Consider the following 17,418-nt stretch of genomic DNA (forward strand, 5'->3'; position numbering starts at 1 on the left):
TTTTTTTTTGCATCGCACCCTCCTGCGATGTGACTATCGCGGATGCGCACATCGCGATTTCGATGCTGAAACGATATATCGTGCAGCCCTAATACAAAAAATAAAACACTTTTTAGCTAACATTCAGTAATGTGTCTACTCCAAAATTAGGATGAAATGCATTAAGTTATTGAGTTATTTTCCCAAGGGTCATTCAATAATTCAATATTAGGGATTAGTGTTGAACCGTATATTGTAAAATATTGTTATCGCTATAATAGTATATACAGTGTACATATTGCAGACAAGATAATTTACATTTTGTTGTACGTGTTGATTATGTAAATTTGACCAATCAGATGGGGCCTTACTTTCTTTATCCCCACCTTCCCAGTAGTTACTGTTCTGCAATTGGCTATAGCGGCTCAAAGGTGGACCCAGACCTAAAAATGATTCTGACAGTATGATAACCTTGGGTAAAAAGATCAGTTTCACTGTATCACGGTATTGTGGTTACTGCTCTAAAACATATTCTTTTTAAATGTCTGGGTAAACAACTAACTTTTTTTCCCTTTTAAAACAATATGTTTTATTTTTTGAAAGATTTGTACTGAGAAGTATCGAGTTTGGGTACCCATCTCTACTGAAAATAAAAATATATAATTAACTCAAAATATTCTGCCAATAAGATAAGAAAAAAAATATTGCGTCAAAAGAAAAAAAAACAATATTATTAAGCTTGTTTTAAAGGGAAAACTCACTTAATTTTTATGTATTAATTGTTAAAAAGCAACATTTTTGATTGTCCTGTAAACTCTTCTCGGATTAAGACTTTCTAGATGTTTGAAGAAACAAGACCAATAATCTAAGAAAAACTTTTTTGCAGTTTGTAAAGCATGATGGGAAGTGTACATTTTGTTTGAGCTACTTAACCATTGACCATTTCAGTTAAGTTTAAGCTGAAGCAATAGCATATGAATGAGAAATGGCAAACAGTGTTGTTAAATCAGTAAATATACTAAAGTGTTTATAGGGAAATTACCAAAAATGAAAATTGATTCACTCTTTACTCATCCTCAAGTGATTTCAAACCTTTATGCATTTTCTTTTTTTTATTTAGCAGCCAAAAGGAGATATTTTGAATAATGTTACAATCCTGTAACCGTTGACTTTCATAGTATTTGTTTTTCCTACAATGAAAGTCAATGGTTGCAGGGTTTCAACAAATTTCAAATGAACTTATTTTGTGTTAAACAGAACAAAAAGAAACCAAAACAGTTTTTCACTAGTGAAGAGTGAGTAAAAAATTACACAATTTTCAGTTTTGGGTGAACTATTCCTTTAAATCAAATGAACAGCATCCAAAAAAGTAAAATAACAAAACATTGTTTTGATTGTAACCGCAGAAGTCTATACTATAAATTAGGTTAGCAATGAGAAAATATGCTGCTTGGGAAATAACATTATCTTAACGCAATAAGCGACTGAGTTGTGTTATAGGAGATATTGACTTGTCAGTTATCGGGTTAATTAACAGGAAGTTGGGTTAAATAACCATAATAAACAGCTGGAAAAGCTTTGCAGTACTCTATCGCACTGAACCAAGAGTTTAAAGCTTTAAAAAAGGCATAAGCTAAAATCAGTCCCCTCTGAAAGTGCTGTGCTGTCTGGATTTATCGTCCTGCGTCACACAATACCACCCCCACCCTCCAAAAAGCATTTTATCGGATGATTTAAAAGTCACCTGGTTGGGGCAGAGTGAATATATATGTAAGTGCAATCAGCAGAATAAGCTAGAACACCATATTTTTTCTCGTTCTTTCTCTCAGTGTGAGACTGGTCAAATGGTGTACTGGGTAAGTGGCCCCGTCAGCAGATATGGGATCCTCCCTGGTGTGTCCGGAGGAGAGATTGTGGCAGGGTGAATTGATTATTGCGGTGTGTTTCCAAAGGTCATTAAGGCCAAGCTTCAGGTCTAATTAAAGGGATAGTTCAACCCCAAAATGAACATTCTTCCCCCCTGTTTTATGACAAATGTTCTTTATTCATGTTGAAAACAAAGAAGGCATTTTGAGGAACTTATACAGACAATGAAAATTAATGGGTGTGGATGCTGTCAAGCTGCAATCATGGCAAAAAACAAATAAACAAACAAACAAAAACACAGTAAGTCTCAGAATGTCCTATGGTCGCTTTGTGTAAGGAGTAGGCTGAAAAAGTAGGCTGAACCTCATTAACTTCTTTTTTTTTGCCATATGGTGCAAAATGTTACTGATTTGTTTATGATTTTCAACCTGTTCTAACTGATACTTAAAGCCTATCGCTATGTTTCAAGTCAGCTGGATAATGTTTGCTTTCGGAAATCACTGCCTCATTCTTGTAAATCGTTCTTGCGTTGGTAAGCTGCTCTGTATAGAAGCATCTGCTAAATGAGTAAATGGGCTGTAGAGAACTTGGTGACAAATTTACACCAGCTGAACATGAAACGAATGGTTACAATAATAATAATAATAATAATAATAATAATAATAATAATGATAATAATACTAATAAATTTATAATAATAATAACTTTTTATTCATTTATCATAATTATTATTGTTATTATTATTATTATTATTATTATTATTATTATTATTATTTCTATTATTATTATTATTAGGGGGTCAAGCGCGAAGCGCTGAAACCCTATTGTATTTGTAAGGATTTTTATTATTATTATTCTGCCGAAGTCACTATTGCCCAGGCCAAACCGTAAGTCCGAGAGAGCTGAAACTTGGTCAGATGGTTGTACTCCGGTACACTACATTCTCACCGAAGATCAGCCAAATCGGCCCATAGGTGGCGCTATTGCGCCAAAACCCAATATTTTGGCCGCCATTTGTACACCGTTTGTCGTAGACTCAAAAAAATTACATATTTGGAATCCTTGGGTCAGCCCGAACAAAAGTGGAGTGACCCAGATTTTCTCTACGGTGGACCGTTTTCCCGCTACATCGCGATTTGTCCGAAACCTACTTTTGCGAACTAGTCCTAGGTTTTTTGCCCAATCTGAACCAAACCAGCTCTGAAATGTTCTCTGGACACTAAATATCAATAATTATCAAAAAAAAGTTGAAATTTTTATTCTCGCACGAAACAGTACACAACAATGTTCGATGCTAATTGAAGCTAATTGCTAATTGTAGCTATAACTTTTGAAAGGAATGAGATATCATCACCAAACTTGGTACACATATGTGTAAGCTTAATTTGATGTAACAGTGCAAAACCTGTGGACTTTGGCCACATGGTGGCGCTATAAAGTTTAAAAAACATAAAAATTACTCTAACCTTACAACCATTACTCCAATCAGCTTGAAATTTGGCATGCAGTGTCTTTGACCAAGTTGTCATAACATACTATAAGGACATTGGCATATCTCAAAAAACATGGCCGCCATTAGCCAATAAAAATTGAGCAGCCATTTAACAAGGTTAACGATGAGTGATCGAAACGAAACTCGCTGGGCATGTTCGACTCACGGTCCTTGAGGTCTGTAAGAATTTTGAAAGAAATCGGCCACTAGGGGGCGATTTTACGTTTTTTTAGTGTGTAATGGGTTGTGTATCACACAACATTTTGCGCAACCACACAAAATACATATCATATGATAGGCCTGCTCATACCGAACAGTTTGACACTCAAACCACTGCTGTCATTTACACCGTTCGTTAAATATTCATCAATATAGGAAAAACCTACTTTTGCGAACTAGTCCCTGGTTTTTAGCTCAGTCGCGACGAAACCAGTGTTGTTAGAATCTCTGGACAGTGTAGATCAATAATTATCAAAAAAAAGTTGAACTTTTCACTTTGGCTAGCTGTAACAGGCTAATTTACAAAAGGGGCGTATCCACACGAACCTACATGCCTGTAAACCAATGAGGAAAACTCAAAACATCACAGAAATTGGTGAGCACATGTGCCATATCATTGTGAAGAAACTTGCAAAATTTTGTGAAGATCAAACCATAGGTGGCGCTATAATAGCAAAAATAGTCTTTAAATAATGCTAAATTGCTTAAAAATAAAGTAAATTTGCTTCATTTACACACTATTTCACTAAAAACACTCAATCTATATATCATATGATAGGTCTGCTCATACTGAACAGTTTGAGACTAAAACCACTGCTGTTACTCAAACTGTTCATTAAAAAACCATCAATATAAACAAAACCTACTTTTGCGAACTAGTCCCTGGTTTTTAACTCAATCACAACGAAACCAGTGTTGTATGATCCTCTGGACTGAGTAGATCAATAATTATCAAAAAAAAGTTGAACTTTCCATTTTAGATAGCTGTAACAGGCTCATTAACAAAAGGGGCGTGTCTACACGAACCTACATGCCTGTAAACCAATAAGGAAAACCCAAAACATCACATAAATTGGTGAGCAGATGTGGCATATCAATGTGAATAAACATGCAAAATCTTGTGGAGATTGGGCTATAGGTGGCGCTATAATAGTGGAAATGGTTCTAAAAACATGCTAAAATGGCTTAAAAATGAAGTAAATGTGCTTCATTTACACACTTATCACTGAAATGATTTATAAGTTATTTTTTTTTGTCCATCTTGGATGTTTAAAGGTCTCAAAAACACATATTTTCAATATTCTATCATTTTAGCCACTATAACACAGACTTTTAACTGTCACCTACCATTTCTAACCACTAGATGTCACAACAAGACCACTTATTTATTGTTCATAACATTTGCATACCTTTGTTGTTTTACATTTTTTGAGTTTAAAGTCAGGGAAATTGCATTTAGGATCATTCTTAATCACATTTTGACCTGATGTAAACACTGTTATGCATTAAACATCTAATTTGGTCCCAGTTAACCTCTTCATAATAATTCTAATAGGTAAAACTGGTTCTATGATTAAACACCTTGTTTTAAAACATGTGTAAAGAAAATCACAACTGTGGCTTCTAGATGGCAGTAACAGAGCACTTGATGTTTATTTTACTGCTCTATAGCAAAGAATGTAATGTAATGTTATGTAATGCATTCTGAATCCCAAACTGACATGGCATGAACACAGTTAATCCATTTAAGATCAAATTTAGTCAAAGCTTGTCACACTTTTTACTCTGTAGATTTATAATTATTTTAATAAAATACAAAATTTTCATTTTATACAGTTAGAACATGCTCAATTATAGAAGGGATATGTTTATGCACACCTAAATGGCTGTAATCACATAAATAAATTACACTGTGGCCACTAGATGGCAGTAGGAGATCACTAATAGCTTATTCACTGCTCTTTTGTCATTTTTATTAAGAAGAGCTAAAATAGCCATAACTCATGAAGGAATAAAAATATCTTCACCAAACTGGTTACACATATGCAAGAGGTCAGTCTAAGGTCATAGCATAAAACTCGTAGACAATGGCCACATGATGGCGCTATACATTGTAAAATCACTGTATCTGAGTAACCATTTATCTGATTAACTTAAAATTTGACATGTCGTGTCTTTGTCTAAGGTGCCATGACTCGATCTACACATTATATCATAGGGCTGCTTATACTGGTCACTTTGACATAAAAGCGGTCACTCTAAATGTTCATTAAAAATTTGTCAATATGTAAAAATCGAAGTTGCTTCTCTGGAGTGTTTAATCAAACACTTGTTAGCTCCATCTATAAACTTTAACAGACTAATCGTATATTTCGTTGTCGAATAAACTACTTACAGGCATCCTACCTGCTATATGACCTTACCCTGCTAAACTGCTTGACCCCCGTTAATTGCTGCTTGCAGCTATATTTATTATTATTATTATTATTAAAATTATTATTAATAATATTATTATTATTACATTATTTTACAAGTATTATTATTGTTATTATTATTATTATTATTATTATTATTATTATTGTTGTTGTTGTTATTGTTATTATTTATTATTATTAAAATTATTATTATTATTACCTCAAATATTTTATTATTATTATTATTATTATTATAATTATTATTATTATTATTATTATTATAATTATTATTATAATTGGAAAATTCCTATCGTGTCCTATTCTTGATTTAAAAAACTTTAAAATGTATTAAAAACTATGCCCAGTTAATTGTGATCATGAAACTTACTGATTCAAATAAAATATTTATTTAAACGACAACAACTACAACAAGAAATAATTCCAATTTGATAATAATAATCAATAATAATAAATAATTTCTAAATATGACTCGACTACAATTTCTCTCACATAAATCATTAAAATACTTTAAGGCTTAAAGCCACTAGAACAGTGATTATATTTATCTTGTATATTTTATATGGTATGGTACCGTATCGTACCGTACCACTCAGTGGAAACATGATTTGTATGCATTCTGTTCTCATAACTTTTAAAAACAACAAGACCTTCATGCGGACTCTTTTCTTCTCTTATTTCAAATCCTGTGGTTGAATATTGGCTTCACAATGCTATTTGATTAGGTGTACAGCACTATGCTAAATATACTAACATACTAAATTCGCCAAATTCTGTGACTTATTCTAAATCCGTTTCTATGTAGGATTGCGCAATTTCGTCAGCATTTTCTACATAACAGACGCAAAGAGTGACTTCATTTGTCTGTATTGAACCCTGCTTGCAAGTTTGGGACAACGTGAGGGCGAGTAAATGATGGCAGGATTTTAATCCCCAGGTAAAGTATTACTTTAAACTCGTAAACTTCACTCGGCACTTGACAAAAGCTCGCCATCATTGTGAGGTCTGTTTTGACTGGGACTATTTTTTTCTTCTTTTTTTTTCATTGTCTTCTTTCTTTCCCTGCGCTGTCATTTTTTTGAAAGGAAATGGGCATTTTAATTAAAACTTGAGGCGGCAGAGAGTTCTGCTTCCTGCCCAGAGCGCAGCCAATAATTGGTTCTGTTCCCTTTCGCTCTCTCGCCGTACACTCTTAAATAGATGCAGTTGTTCAGTTTGTTGGTCTTTTTTTCCGGCGTCTTTTCATTCGCTTCCCCCCTCTTCTTTTTTCCGCCTCTCAGAGGTGAAACCCGAGTCCACGTCTGTGTTTGGGCTGCAGACAGAGGGGCTGTAAAGATCTGGACGTATGAAAGACGGGTTTGAGTTTGAGGAGCCTGAGAAACAAAGCAGCTCATTTATTACTCTCTTAATGAAAGCTGCTTCCAGCGCTCTGCCATAATGGTTTAATTTCACCTCTTGAGCCCTTGGATTAGTCTGTGAGACACAGGAACACTGGGGTGGAAGCAGATGAAGGGGCTTCTGGGTTGATTGTAGATTCTCACATAGTCGCTCTCAGAAAATGTTTCAGTCATTGAGCTGCTAATATATTATTTCTCTGGTTGATGTTGAAAGAGTGTAAGGACAAGCTTTTTAGGCAAAGTATTGCTAATAATGTGTGGTTTGAGTTAGACGATGGTCATCATAATGATTCATGTGTATTAATGCATAGTTCAAGGTTAGCTTGTAATAACATTTTCAGTACTGCTTTTTATGTAAGATTTCATTTTCATACATTTATATTTAGTTATAGCACCAGCTTGCAAAATTTTCTGTTCTGTTTTTTTTTTTAATCTTGTTTCACTTTTTTTTCTTGCAGCTTTTTTTCCTGTTCTTGTTTATAATGTAGTTCATTTTTATGAAACATACTTTTATACTTGCATATAAAAATAATAGAAAAAAGTATGTTGCAAGCTATTTGTGGATGTTATAAAGATGTATGGTCCAAGTGTGTTCATACTGTCAAGTTGGATATTTCTATATTTACACATGGCTTGCATGCGGATTCAAGTTCAGCTTTCTTATTTAATAGTTTAATTATTTTAAATGCTTATTTATTCATTTAGTCTGAAACAGATCATTTAAGTCCCGTTTGATGACCAACTAAACTTCTCTGACCACAGTTCTAGAACTGCTCGATCGTGCAGATTCGCACTCTATAACATCAGAAAGATCCGACCCTTCTTATCTGAACATGCAGCTCAACTCCTTGTTCAAGCTCTTGTTCTCTCCAAACTGGATTACTGCAACTCTCTACTAGCCGGGCTCCCAGCTAACTCTATCAAGCTGCTTCAGCTGCTCCAGAACACAGCAGCATGAGTGGTCTTCAATGAACCTAAATGAGCACATGTCACTCTGCTGCTCATCCGTTTGCACTGGCTGCCAGTTGCTGCTCGCATCAAATTCAAAGCTCTGATGTTTGCCTACAAAGCAACTTCTGGCTTTGCTCCTTCTTATCTGCTCTCACTTCTGCAGATCTATGTGCCTTCCAGAAACTTGCATTCTGTGAATGAACGTCGCCTTGTGGTTCTATCCCAAAGAGGGAAGAAATCACTTTGAAGCACTTGTGAAGGAACTGTTTTCAAGAAACGACTAAAAACTCAACTATTTAGTCTCCACTTCACTTCCTAATCTCCTAATCCAAATTGCCTCTCTGGATATACCACTAACTGTACTCAAAAAAAAAAAAAAAAAAAAAAAAAACTAAAAAATTACAAAAAAAAAAAAATATTACTAAATTACTCAAACATTACTAATACTTTCCTTCTTAGACTGTACAGACCTGAAACTTGCTATAGCACTTATTCATTGCTGCTCTTATAGTTGTGTAAATTGCTTCCTTGTCCTCATTTGTAAGTCGCTTTGGATAAAAGCGTCAGCTAAATGACTAAATGTAAATGTAAATGTTTGCAATGTAATTTTCTGTATTTATTTATTTATGCATTTATTTAGTTATTTATTCATTTAGTTATTTATTTATTTATTTATCCCTAAAGAACATTAGTTGGTATTAATGCTGCCAACATGCAATTTGTTTTCATGCTTTAATGTCTGGTCAGTAGGGTGTCGAGGTTGGTTTCCAGGGCTTTGGTATGTGGTTGGTATGTAGGGATGTTCAATATACCAGTGCCATATCAGACGTTTTAATGAATTGGTGTCAGTCAACAGTGGATTAATAACCTTGCTTGCTTATTACTTTTTTGTTCAGACTGCCATCATTCAGTCTCAAGGTAAAATTCTACTTATATTGAACATGTTAGGAATGTAATATTCAGAAAATCTAAAAATTTCAAATCATAAAATTGTACGTTTTGCTGTAACACCTAAATTAACCTGTAAGTCTCAAGTTTCCTGAAATCTAATATGTTATGTTAAATGGAGAATTTTTGTTTTAGTTTTTTACTAAGACGTTTAAAAAAAAAATCATATTTTACAGCAGTAAACACAATACTGTGAAACTGTGATATTTTTTTATCCAAGGTTATCATACTGTTAGAATCTTATACCGGCCCATGTCTACTTAAGACAGAAACAAATGGACATAATAAAAAAATAAAAAAGAAATAATTAAATTATTTAATTAACTAAATAAAAAAAAAAAAAAACTTAAGAAGGTAGGATGTTGGGAGTGGAGATTCATGGAGATTCATCCTCAATATGGATTATTAAAAACTTCTATGTTTTGTGAAATATTCTGTTTGATCTACTGAGAAAATATACCTTTTTTCTGTTTTCAAAAATAACATTTGGTCACTAGGCTAAAGTGACAGTTTAGGTGACATTGGTCATTGGATGACAATGCAAATGTCACAATGTTCAGTGTCAATGACATTGAACATTGTGACATCTGGATTTATTCATTCATTCATTCATTCATTCATTTTACTTCGGTATATACTCTATTTCAGAGGTCACCACAGATACTTTTTAAAAGGTACCGGTGCCAGAATGGTGCTTGAATCGATACTTTTGAGCCACAAAATTATGTTGGGTGACTCTAGAGAAATCTTTAATTTGACAAAAAATTAATATTTTGATCATTTTGAACACCTTTTGTTTTCTACGGTTGTCACTATGTTTACATGGACGTCAGTAATCAAATGATTTGCCTTAATCTGAGTAAGGCAATAATATGATTAAGGTGTTTACATGAGTTGCTTTTTGAATGTTTCTTTTGTAATTTGGTTTTAAATGTTTTTATTTTTATTATTATTATTATTATTATTATTTTTTACATATTATAGCACATAGATGGATTAACATCTTTGCGTTTTAGTTTTAAAACGGCGTTTTAGAATGAAAACGATCCACGTCCACACTAGCGTTTCACCCAGCGTTTCTGAACAGCTCTCCGTCCTCACCAAAATGCTGAAAACGCACATCACGTGACCACACACACACTCTCGGGCAAGCACTGCAGCCTATCTACCCAGATGAGAGCTCTCCTGGTCGGACTGCTCATCAAGCATTTCCCACTGGATCTAATCTCACTATATTTATTAAACGTGATATTTCATTCATCTTATTGTCTTTATCTAACGACATATTCCCCGACTTTGGTCTTTGGAATCTATTACTTGTATCCAGGTAACGTGTTTTGGCTTAGCGCAAAGATAGGTTGATGATTAATGAAACCATGAAGCCTACATTCTGTATTTTGACTGATTGCTTGCCTTTATTGTTTATAATGTATAAACTTATTGTATGTCATACTTTCATAATGGCCATTATCGATTATTAAAACTGATATTCAGCAAAAGAGAGGGCATGTTTTGTATTTTTCACTGAAATTGAAAGGAGGCAGTTGTAAATATCCACACAGTGAAGATGACGCTCAACGTAGCCAGGGTGATGTGAATGAAGTTATAAAGTACACTGTTCCCTTTGAAGGTTTACCCGTTTCCTCTGTAGTCTGTTTTCCATGTCAGACTGAGGAGGGGGAGACTGCAGCCTTGATCAATCTTGCGAAGTCTGAACTTAAAAGAAGAGGATGCAGGACTGAACTGTGTGTAACATTAGGCTACTTAATATTGAGGAAAAGCCCCAACCAGATAAGCGAATGTCGGCAGCCCCGCCTCCGTTTTCAGATGTCTCCGTTTTCCCCCATCTACACTGAGACGGAGCAGCAGCGATTTAGAATGAAAACGGCCTCTCCAGTGTTTCCAAAATACTCCGTTTTCAGCGCTCGAAAACTCTGGCGTAGTGTGGACGGATGCGCGTAACCGTAGCAAAACGTATGTGTTTTAAAACGAAAACGCATTAGTGTAAACGGAGCCTTAGTTTGATGTGTTTCCCCCCCTTACACTCAACTTTGGTAAATCATCTGCTTCACGTTAGTGTGTCAGAATCCTTGCTTGTAAACTATAGCCATATTTTAGAATGCTTAGTTTGAGCAAATTTGATGAACGCAATCATGCGTGTTGATGAATCTGAAGGGAGTCGTGTTGCCTTAGAACAAATGCCTAACATCGCAGACGGTGCCTGTATCTCTCAAAGTTGTTTAAAACTAAATGTTTAGAGATGGTGTGACACAATGCTTACCAATAGTATGTGTGCCATAATGATCCAAGGTTTCAGTACCCAAACTCAGTCTGCACTTTTGAGAAAGAAAGTAACCCAATGATGTTTCCAATCAGCAGTATGCATCCTTTGTTATGTTTACATCATTGGCATTAGAATTTCACCACCCAGCACATGACACATCACCAGTGGCTGAACGCGACATTTTCTCCTCAACTCTACTGATTTTAAAGCGATCGCCGCACGCAATCAGCTCACCTCAGAAAAATCAAGGTTTGGGTCAGCGGGAGGCCTGACTAATGTTATTAGATCATTAATATTTCATCAAAAAGCAGCCTGTCAGGTGTTATTTTTACCGCGGCAGACTGGGTAATGTCTGTGATGTGTGAAAAGGCGATGCGGTGCGCTTGATTGGGCCTCCTTCTTGCTCTCTCCTCCTCCACTCACTCATGGTCTCTCGTTCTCATTAAGACTGAGTTATGACCTCTTTGCCTATGCAGAATCATCACAAACCCATATTTCACTGTGCGCTTGCCATAAATGTAATCTCCAGCTTAGGCAGGAAAACACACACGCACAAAACAGGCGGACAAGAAATAAAGGGGCTGCTTTATTGGTCTGTAAGTGTTTTTTTGGGGGGGTGCTGTAGTAGCTTTCTTTAAGATTGGCTATTTTTAAGCCCATTGAGGGCAAGCCTGAAATCATTAGCGTAAAAAGCATAACAACTAACCCCAATGCTGCCTCTGTGGCATTACACGAGGAAGGAGACTGATAGCCGCCCTTTGATTGGTTAAGACATGTTTCATGTGACCAAGGTAGCATTATTCTTTTTCCAATGGTAATGGCAATGTTGTTTCAACTCATTTTAAATAAGTTCTTTGAACAAGCCACATTTTTTAAAGTGTGTGTATTCACTCTTTATTAAAAATATATATTATATAACTTTCTAAAGATATAGGTCTTTAGAATTTATGAGGTATATATGCATTGTCATTAAAGTCGCACTAAATATCAGAACATAATGTCATAGTTTTAAGTCAATCTTGCTCATAATTAACTTCTAGTATGTGTTGAGTTTTATTTGCAGGCTAGTTTGTGTGTATATATGTGTGTGTGTGTGAAAGGGAGGGCTTGTAGGTAATTAAGTATTGATTTCCAAGCATGCAGGGTGATGGGAAATGGGTGACTTGGCCCTAATTACAGCAGGTTGCCAGATTGGGGGTGTCTGGACTGCAGCAGTGTTCTATAGGGGTGAGTGTGGCTCCTGGCCAGAGCGGCTGCTGCCTCATCATTATAGCAGATTAATTAGCAGTTTTCGCCCATGTGCTCAACCAACACCTTGATTCTATTGCCTGCATGGGCTTTTTTGATTACCACACTGATTGGAAGGTATTTAGAAATCCGGAGTTGTGCTTTTAAAGACTTTGAATAAGATAAACATTATATCAGTAAATGTTTAGAATACTTTAAATTTCTGTTTTTGGCAATTATTATTTGCTAAAATATTATTCATTTCGGCTGTGCATCTGCATGATTTAATAATATATCTTATTTAACATATTTCATATTTATACAGTATTTCATAATATTTGATCTAATATGTCATATGTTGAGTTCCAAATAGCTACTTTTTATATATTTGTGGATATACAAATTTTAATATTAATATCAGATTATTTTCATTTATAAAAGAATACAACTATATACTGTTAAATATACTTATATACTTGATAATAATTACAGGAAAATAAAGTAAATCTTTATTAATCATAAAACATAAATACAGTTATGTAAAATATAAAAAACATTAATAATATAAAATATAAAATAACTAATGTAAAAATAATATATATATATATATATATATATATATATATATGTATATATATATATATATATATATATATATATATATATATATATATATATATATATATATATATATATATATATAATCTACAATGTAAATAATACAATGTTAAATAAAATAGAACATAAATGAAATCTAAATAAATTTTAAAACATAATATATCAAAATAAATTAAATATAAAAATTATATAGAATATTACATATAAATAAAATATAAAATCTGAATAAATTTTAAAACATAAATAAAATAATATAAAATATCAAAATAAAATTAAAATATGAAAAATAATAAAATTATAAAAATATATAAAATATAAAAAATAAAATAATTTTATATATATATATATATATATATATATATATATATATATATATATATATATATATATATATATATATATATATATATATATATATATATATATATTATTTGATATATAATATCAAAAATTCTAATAATTTAAAATATTTAAAAATGTATAAAACATCAAAAATAAAATAATTTAAAATATGAAAACATATATAATATAAAAAATAAAATGATTAAAAACACAACATTAATATAAAACATAAAAAAATAATCAAACTATAAAAAAATAAAAATAAATAAAATATAAGTAATAAAATATAACAAATCATAAATTATCAATAAATGATTAAATATAAATAGGATAATTTAAAATATAAAACAAATTTAAATAAAAAAATAAAATATTACAAAATATAAAAAAATAAATTAATTTAGAATATAAAAAAATAATTTATATAAAAATAATTAATAAAATATAAAATAAAAATAAAATAAAAAAGTTTATTTTCAAGAGGACGTTCTCCCATATAACCACTGTTTGGTTTGATTTGCTATGCAGGGACCAGCATCTCTACACCATTAATGATTCAACTTACCACAAGCCTGAACATAAATCAGAAAAACAGCAGCAACTCAAAGCGAGCCACAAGAGCTTGCAGTGTAGTTGTGAAGCTTGGAGATCCACCACACACACATACACACAAACATCAAGATCATTCCACTAATTTACAGAATACACTTTGGGGCCGTTCCCTACACATTCATCTTTTGATGCATCGATGTGCCACACTCATTGCAATTTGTCAAACAGTCGGTTTAAGTTGTTTAGAAACAAACCCACACATGGACACGCCATTCCTCAGCTTTCGCCTGCTCCGAGCCATTCATTTTTCCTGAGAGACGTTGCAATTTCTATAATTGGCCATAGTGGAATGGCCCATCTATAGTCCTGCAGGTCTGCCACAGGCTATCAGCCATCTGGGCTTTTATGACGCTGATCTTGTATCATCTCCGGGGGCTGTGGATTTCATGCCCATTGGCACTCATGCCCACATCTAGACCCAAATCTGTTCGCTTTTCACAGTAATAGTTTTCTATCCGGTCTGTAAGTGACCGTAAAAGTCAGGTTAGTGTTCTGCTTCGGCCAAACCTGGAGAGCGAACGCCAGAGTGCATCTAAAAAACGGTCACAGTTGTTAAACAAAATCTGTTTGCATGAATTATCTAGACAAATTGAGACGTTGGGTTGTTAAAAATGTTCATTAACTGCAGGGAGTTGCTGCTGAACAGACTCTGGGTTGGAATTAGAAGAGGAATTAATGAAATCCTTTTAGACGCAATGCAATAAAAATAAATGCGGACAGACAATCGGCCATTTGCTTGCTTTGATTTTATTTTTAGTTGTTTTGAATTGAGTGTTTTGGTAATTAGCAGTTATTATTTTAGTGGGTTTTAGTTTTCAAAGCATTGTTTTTTTAATTTAGGTAATTATGTGATTCATTTCTTTGTATAAAAGAGGAGCATCATGCAGACATCTTGGAATGATTTTAGAATAATGTTGGTTGTTTGGTAGGACAGTTTATCTGCTGTGTGTGCACTTATGTATATTGTGGTGTAATGCTACTGAGTGCTCTATTTAATCATGTTATTTCAAAAAGGATTATTTAAGTAACTTTATAACACCAACCTGTCCAGGGACTTCAGCTGGAAAGTTTCATTACTGCTATAACCTGACACCATGGATTTACTATTTCTAGGTAGTAAATGTAATGTTCTGCATTAGGCTTGGGCGGTATTACGGTATTATGGTATACCGCGGGATCTAAAAATAGCAACGGTGTCAGTTTCAATACCGTTATACCGTCATAAAATATTAAATATCCTTTATTTAATGCCTAAAAAACGTATGTGTGGTTGTCATCATGGGACAGTGTGGAGGAGAGAGGGAAAGGAAGGGGGAGAGGGAGGGAGAGAAGGGGGAGAGGGAGGGGGAGAGGTGACGTGACGAGTCGTGCTTCAAAGTGTCCTGCAGTTTGGGAGTTTCGACTGAACAGAAGGGAGACGTGGTTAATATGAATGAGAGGTCTGCATTAGAGCTGAAGATCTTTGACCGAACCCGGCGAGACCCGAAAAAATCCAAATCCCTGCATTAAAATCCATCCCTGCAAAGGTGAAACAAATGATGACGAAGTAGTAAAAAAAGAGAATTTTGACGGCGGTCAAGTCAGTCACTAGCTCAGAAGGAGCGGTTATTCCAGCCGCAGGTATTTCGCGGTCGCTCATACACTGCGTATTACGGTAGAGCCCTAAACCGCAAGCTGACAGGTAAAAAGAAGAGGCCATTCGCTAAAGTGGAACTGCTGTCATGGAAAATTAAATGCATGTTCCTGACTGGTAGAAGATGAATAAACAATCCTACCAAAAACTTGCAAAATCAGCCGGATCAGAACTCTGCATCTCGACCTGTAGCCGCAGGAAAGGCTGCTGGACGCACCATGAGTGAGAGACTGCGCTAAAGCCAGTGGATTTAATAATGTTCCTCCACAAACACACGTAGCCTAATCTTGGTGCGTAAAGGGTTTTTAAATTATAAATAAATATTAATTAAACCATATAATCATAATGTAGACAGAGTATACAGGCTAATGGTGGCATTATTCTTTTATTATTCAGCTTCACCGCCGCCTTAATGCCAGATTGTGAAGAGAAGTGGAGAAACAAACCTTGCACAGCCTTTATCTTAATTTCGTTATTGCCAAAATACCCGTCACCATTTAGAGTTTATTTTAATTTGATTTGTTAAGCAAGATTACTTTTCATTGGTGTGTTGGCTAATTTAAAGGCTAAGTGCATGTACCTAGACCTATAGAGTGCTGAGATGTTACGATGTTACAGCTGTAGGACTTATTTTATTTCTTTGTTCCAACTTTCAAATGGCCTATAGTCTACGCTTGTTACGAATAAATGATGTTAAAACATATAAATGACTCATTCTTGAAAAAAATGCATTAGAGCTGTGTGCATGAGCACATTTAATGTAGGCTGTGAACGGGTTTGGGCTGTATAAAGCTGTCAATCAAAATGTACCTGTCGGACTCGGGACCTATCGGGTAAAACTGCTGTTCCGCGGGAACCGGCCAGATTTCTTACGGTGTGGGAGTAAATTTCTGAATAAATCGCGGGAGAGATGTGTGTGTGTGTGTATGTGTAAAAGGGAGAGAGAGAGAGAGGTGCTGTGCGTCGCTTCTCTCTCTCTCTCTCTCTCTCTCTCTCTCTCTCTCTCTCTCTCTCTCTCTCTCTCTCTCTCTCTCTCTCTCTCTCTGACCGCGAGCATAAGGTTGCATAGAATGTATTCACTTTCTGAATGGTTTGGGCTTAAGCCAACAGTTTGGTGACGCTGTCTGAGCCTTACGTCATAATTTTTTTTTTATTACGCCGGTAATACCGGATACCGGGGTAAAATATGGAGGCGGTTTGACGGTATCAAAATTTGGATACCGCCCAAGCCTATTCTGCATCATCCCTGTAACTATCTATCTAACTAACTAACTTAAAATGTTAAGCATCCTCCTTGTACTAAATAAATAAAAAAATATATAAACAAACCAACAAATAAATAAATAAATATATAAATTGTATTGTTGTGTATCGTCCCTGTGCTAAATGAATAAATAAACAAATACAAATATAAACACATAAAATACAAATATAAACGCATAAAAATACAAATATAAACAAACAAATAAATCAATAAATACATATATTATAAATACACACATACACAAACAAATAAATAAAATTATAAACACCTAAATAAATACAAATATAAATAATTTCAAATATAAACAAATAAAAAATATATACATAAGTAAATAAATACAAAAATAAACTAATTAATGAACAAATACAAACAA

General features: G+C 34.0%; 2 protein-coding genes and 1 long non-coding RNA gene across 5 annotated transcripts in view; 2 read left to right on the forward strand and 1 right to left on the reverse strand.

Annotated features, from left to right (window-relative positions):
* Nucleotides 1–2,113, reverse strand: part of LOC147846482 (uncharacterized) — a 455,407-nt gene extending 453,294 nt beyond the window's left edge. The window contains exon 1 of the long non-coding RNA XR_015478942.1: nucleotides 96–2,113. This is a non-coding gene — a long non-coding RNA (uncharacterized LOC147846482). The remainder of the gene's footprint in view (nucleotides 1–95) is intronic.
* LOC147846486 (uncharacterized) overlaps nucleotides 1–17,418 on the forward strand; it is a 480,702-nt gene that overhangs the window by 152,035 nt on the left and 311,249 nt on the right. The gene's annotated exons all lie outside the window — the stretch shown is intronic.
* ephb1 (EPH receptor B1) overlaps nucleotides 1–17,418 on the forward strand; it is a 561,737-nt gene that overhangs the window by 126,484 nt on the left and 417,835 nt on the right. The window lies entirely within an intron of this gene.

This window comes from Danio rerio, chromosome 2 (genome assembly GCF_052040795.2).
Source record: "Danio rerio strain M-AB ecotype USA chromosome 2, GRCz13ab, whole genome shotgun sequence".
Lineage (NCBI taxonomy): Eukaryota > Metazoa > Chordata > Actinopteri > Cypriniformes > Danionidae > Danio > Danio rerio.